The following is a 6427-nucleotide window of genomic DNA, read 5'->3' on the forward strand; positions in this document are numbered from 1 at the left end:
TCAGGGGGTGTAATTTTTCACCCACCTCCTTTTAGGGGAGTACAATCTTTCACCCGCTTCATTTCAGGATGACGGCAACTATGTTCGGATTATCAAAGACGCCTGTTCCGGACTACCTCCTCCTCTAGGCGCCTCCGAGGGGGACCAGTTGTACCAGAATAATGCCGTCATCAACCGGCCTAATGATCGCGGTCACACAACTCAGACCCCACCAACCGCGGCCAACCAAGTCAGATCTCACCTGGCTTGAACCAGGTAAATATATGCACGGCAAAACCAGTAACTCCCCTAAAAGCAAATACATCCATTAAAGCCCATGTGCTTAGCACCCACTAAGCCCACTTGCCTTAAAACCACCAAGCCCACTTGCCTTACAACCACTAAGCCCACTTGCGCCTACTATGGCCTATATATATCTAATGAAACCCTCATAAAAAGGCAGCTACACACATAAAATGAACACTCTCAACACACAAGAAAACTTACTCTCTCTCAAATATCAGAAACCTCAAATACATCTACCCGCTTCCCCTAATACAACCGCATTTATACATTAACATAACTCATCTCTTAGACAAACATCTGACTTTATCATCGGAGAGGTTTTCCTCGGATACACCTCCGAGGGTAGTTCACGTTTATTCTGTGCAGACATTCAAGATCCAAGTACTTTGGTAGCAGCTCAGTAGACTGACTACGCCCGCAACATCATCACCGAATCCAACAGGAACAACTAGCAAATATTAATACCAATTTTGACAAGAGATATAGCAATATATATAGGTTGGAATCCACTTAAGAGGATGGGTAAAGATTTGATAAGTGATAAATTAAAGATATACTAACTTAGAGACTTTACCCACCTCCCTTCAAAAAAAAAAAAAAAAGTGACTTTTCCCACCTTCAATTAAAGAGAATAAACTAATAACAAGTTGTGTTAATATGGTCGTCAAAGGTGATCCTATAAGTAAGTATATTATAAATTCTATTTTTGAGAGTGGGGGATAGCTCAGGTAGTTAGAGGTTCTCTCCCAGTTTCAGGTGCCTTGTGGCTCATTCACAAACAAAAAAGAAAAAATAACTTCTTTTCTTTATATTTCATCAAGTAGTCATATCATCCTTCAATAATCTAATATATATATATATATATATATAAGCATTCATATTACGACATGCGATCAATGGTATTTTGTAAACCAATAGGATTATAAATATTTTATTTTTAAAAAAAGTTCTAAAAATTCGAAAGCATACAACAAGTCATATAAGCTATAGTCTTTTTAGATGAATAAAAATTAAAATTAATTAATTACTAAATATATACAAAAATTTCATAAAATATATTTCTTAAAAATAAGGAATCTATGGTTGAATATCACAAAAGGTTAAAAAGTGTAGTCCCTCAAACTCTAATGTGCTAAAAAATACTTCCATAACAGTATCAGGTTCTGTTTTGCCAGACTATATAACAAAATACAGGATTACCTAGTAAATAAAAAATTTATGCAAAAAAACTTCTGAATAATTTACTATTAGACACTAACTCGGCGTTTGCTGCAACAGGATTACTTAACAAAGACCCGAAAAAGAAATTTAGAGTCTTAATTAACGCGAGAAGAAATCAGTCCAAAGTCTAAGAATACATATCATTATTATACAAATTCACTCATGTCTTACAAAATACACATTGATTGTCACTAATTTTAGTTTATTTTCATAAAGTAGATCTAAATAAGGATAAAATGACAAAAACAACAGTAATAATCAGGTTTACTGTACACAGCGGCCTAATCCACACACTAGTTAATCAAATTAAAAAAAAGTGACCTGTCCTTGAGACTTAGGCTTAGCTTACATGACAACATAATCAGGTAATTTGACAAAAGCTTGTGAGGTGTAATGAGCTATTCCAACTAACATAGCTAATATAAATCAAACTCACCTAAAAAGAAAGCAATGGGGGGAGTAACAACATGGGTCATGATAGATCTAAAATAGGGGTTGGGATAACAACGTCCAGCCCATGTCAAATTACGTAATTTTGCTGAAGTTTGAGGACAACGTGCGTCGTTTTATTCCGAGTATAGTATTTTACCATTCAAATAATGTAATGTATTTCTCCATTCAAGTTATGTAATTCATCCATTCACGTGGACAACCATTCAAATTTTATCTACTTTTTGCTCAGAAAATGTTGGTTTTGCCCTCGAAGTTGCTGTTTTTTACTGCTTTTGCCACGCGCTTGACCGGCTTATCCCAACTGCTGTTTTGGATTGATATTTCCCCGTAATAACATAGCAAAGGACCACTCTAACTTAACAAAAGAATCCCTTTCATGAATCAAAAGTTTGATATACAAGCAATTTTAATTAAAAGTTTGATATACACTCTAACTTTTAATAATATTTAATATATAATATTTAATTAAATCATTTAATATAAGATTATCATTTGTATTAATAAAATCATCATTATCTATACTAAAACAGAGACCACTCACTCCACACCTTGTCACGTGTCTCTCTTTATTTGATTTCTATTCTTGCCTAATTAATAGCTTCTAAATAAAGCAATTAAATCTTAGATTATCTCACAATATAAATTTATAAATAAACAATATATTCATATCAAATATATATTAACATAAATAATATTTACTAAAATAATATTAAAAAAGAGCATATCTTTACTATTGTATACAATGAATATGCTAAAATAAACATTGCAATAAATATACATGTATTCTATACTTCAACCTTTTACTAATTTGCAATAATATTTAAAATCGTTTAAGTAGTTTAATCAAACTATATATTAATGTCAGGAAAAACATATACAGAGTAAAATTAAGAGAAGACTTGGAAAGTTATCCTTTGTCTTCTCTATGAAATGATAATACACAAAAAGGGGTGATAAATATACTATAATAATGACATCAGAAGCTCGCTTTACCGCAGCCACAGCCATGTGAGTGGACACAGAGTCACAAACTAGATTAAGGGTCTGTTTATTTCAGCTGAGAATTGAACTGAACTGAATTGAACTGAAATATTTTACAAATTAATTAGCAAAATAACTAAACTGAACTGATTAGAATTGAACTGAACTGAACTGAACTGAAGTTGAAGTAAACGAGCCCTAAGTTGTTTAATCAATTCTATATTACCACCAAATACCAAAATCTTTAAAAGCATTGAAAAGGAGAGCTTATAGCCTCATATACGTCCCACTACAATAAAAATGTCAAAATAAATAAAGTTCTCATGGAAAAAAATGTTTAAATTGCTGGCATTTGGCACTACTGTACTTGTTACAATAACAACCAAACAATTTGTCCTCTAATCTTTTGGTTCCTCAAATTTTTATCTTCTACTAAACAAATTTTGTGGCTTTTCTCTGCAACACAAATTTGGTGGAAGATGAGCCAAAAAAATTTGAGATTTTGTGGAATATACTGATATTCAGATGATGGGTTTATGTCACCGAATACAGATTATTCATTTTATAGTTGAAATAGATAAGAGAGAGTTCCAAAATGGTAGAAAAGTTGGGGCAGTCAAAGCAGCCATTGACATGTATGGAGGAAGGGCTAATCAAGTACAAGTAATTAAGAAGCCTCAATATGATGCATCATCAAACTTTGAGGTATATTATTTCACATTTTAAGCATTGTACTAACTTATTTTGTTTTGGTGCAAATGAGCCACCAGAAGGGGTTATGAGAACCGATCCAGGATCACCACATTTTAAGCATTATATATATAAAGTAAAAATAACTCATTGTATTTACCACTTTGTTGGTGATGAGTTTCGCTGCAGAAAACTTCAAAGGCTCCAGAGCTTCATGTTGCAACGAGTAGGATTAGCCAAATCAAAGCGAACAGGATAACAGTAAGTCAGAAATATCCGAAGTTGAGTTTGAACTTCTGAAGGCTAAGAAACTAGTTAGGGAGCTCAACTTGAGGATAGAAGAATCAAAACTGAGAGCTAGAGAGTATAAGAAGGGAGTACGAGTTGAGGAAAGCTTGTGCAAGAAGAGAATGGTCAGTATGAACAGGTGGCGAGGGAAGTTGAAGTTTTGAAGCGCGAACACAGCAAGGTTAAGCTTGAGATCAAGTGTGCAGTCAGGGAGAAGTTCATGGCGGAGAAAGAAGCAGATTGTGCGGACTTGAGACTGAAGTCTTACACGCGTAGTGTTGAGGGAATGAGGGGCCGGGCGAGATTGAAGAAGCTAACGAAGAGGAGGTGCTGGTTGAGCTGGCTCAGATTCAGGCCAGGAAAGAACTTGCAGAAATCGAGGCTCAGAGGAAAGAAGAAACAGAAAGATATTAATTCCTGGTTGAAGAAAGCAGGAAGAAGATCAGTGCTTTGAGAAATGAGGTTGAGAAAATGGAAGATATAAAAAAAGTTGTTATAACTTACTAATAAAGATGTCGAGGCATTGCAGTATGAGTTGAATTTGATCAAGGAGATTAATAATAAGATTTAGAGAAGCCCCAAGGATGAAGAAGAAATTGGGGTTGCAGTTAGTCAGAAAAGATTTGGAGGGAGTAAAGGAGTTGGAGGTTATCAAGGAAGGTGAAATAGAACTTATGGGAAGTATGGATGTTATCAGGAATGAACTGATAAACACTACGAGTGAGAAGAGAAAGATTGAGAAAATGGGAGCTAGAAAATGAGCTGTGTATAAAGAAGCTGAAGTTGAAGCTTATTAAAGCCAAAGACAGGTTAGAGGGTGCTAGAGCATCTGAGGAAGAGGCGAAATTGATGTTACAAAAGTTTCTCGGTTACTTTAGAGAAGTTGGAGAAAGAAAAGGAGGAGGCGAGGAAAGAGGAGGGACAACTGACAAACAATATCAGGGCTGAGATTCAGAAAATTAAGTCAGAAACAAATGAAAATGAAAAGAGGCTAGAAGCTGTGATAGAAGATCTTGAAGCACTTAAATTAAGAGAAGCAAATGCTCTGGCAGAAACTATAGTAAGAGAAAGGGCTTCCAAGACAAATTCTACCATCACGATATCAAAATTTGAGTATGAATATTTAACGGGATGTGCAGCCGAAGCTAGAGAACTTACAGACAAGAAAGTGGCAGCAGCAGCAAATGCATGGGCAGAAGCATGGATGGCTGATGAGAAAGAATGAAGGTGAAAACTGTTGTAGCAGAGAGGACTATCGAAAAACTAAAGCTGAAGGAAGAGGAGGAGGGTACGTAGGATGAAAAAGGCAGAGAATGAGGCTGAATTGGCTAACCTCCAAGTAGTAGACCGATCGGGTCGAGTTGCGGGTGGACTTCGTTGGAGGTCCTTGCCATTTGTGAGGCTCGGCTTTCTCAAGTAAGAGCTCCATCCGGTTGAGCGAAGCACGCTACAAGGGTAATTTAGTCTTTTCTCTATTCTTGTTATTTATGCATTTTGTTATATTAATTGTGAGTTTGTTCTTGGGCTCGGGTTTTATTTCCGCGGTGAGTCGGACTCATCGAAACCCAACGGCGGTATCGGAGCCTTGCTCATTTATTTTTATAACAAATAATTTTTCAAGGTGTTTTTAATGATTTATTTTTCTGGTTTATATTACTAATTAGATTAGTAGCTCGGTTTTATTAATTTTAAACCCGTTTTAAAGATGATTTTTGGCCCCGAACCCAGATTTTTCGCCCAAAAACAGTGAATTTTGGGTGGAAACAGTGTTCTGGAAACGTTACAATTCTTTTAGGGCTGTGAAAAAGCCAAAATCTGAACAGAAATGCCTTTTTTCGAGGGTTTTTCGTTTTTGACGAAAAATTTTAAATCTTTTAACCTTGAATCTTAATAGCATATTTATGGTGATTATGTATATGGTTCTTTCCTTAATGTTTCTGCAATTTTGACCTCTTTAAGCATGGTTACTGTTTAGGGTGAAAATACCCTAAGACACGTGGCCCAATAAAGGCTTGACACGTGTCTATCTTTCAACGGTCTGCAAAGGCCCAATCCCTTTGCGACACGTGTCCCTTGTACCCTAACTGAGGTACAGTTCTCCCTTACTATAAATAGTAAGGGTAGACCTCATTTATGGGGATCCAGAATCACACATTAATTGCAACCACACAAAAACAAAGCCAAAACCTACTGAAACGCTCTCAAGCTTTTATCATTCTTATTCCACTTCGAAAAGATACTAACTTAATCTTCGGAGGCGGAACTCCCACCCCCCATCCGGAGTCTCCGTTACTTGTGCAGGTACAGGCGTAAGAAGGAAGTCTGCTAGGAAATTGTAACTCTCCCGAAGGACACATAAAAAACCCCCAAACATCTGGCGCCGTCTGTGGGGAGAGTACTTTCTAGATGACATCTGAGCCTATACTACCTGGTAAAGGCAATCTGCCTACTGGTGAGGTTGAGGTCCATTCGGACCAAGATACATCCGATAACAATGACTTGGAAGCCT

At 36.2% G+C, this 6427-nt stretch overlaps 1 pseudogene; it reads left to right on the top strand.

Moving 5' to 3' along the window:
* Window positions 1-3269: 3269 nt before the first annotated feature.
* On the top strand, window positions 3270-5636 carry LOC110716465 (annotated as a pseudogene).
* The last annotated feature ends 791 nt before the right edge of the window (window positions 5637-6427 follow it).

Source organism: Chenopodium quinoa, unplaced genomic scaffold (genome assembly GCF_001683475.1).
Source record: "Chenopodium quinoa cultivar QQ74 unplaced genomic scaffold, ASM168347v1, whole genome shotgun sequence".
NCBI lineage: Eukaryota > Viridiplantae > Streptophyta > Magnoliopsida > Caryophyllales > Amaranthaceae > Chenopodium > Chenopodium quinoa.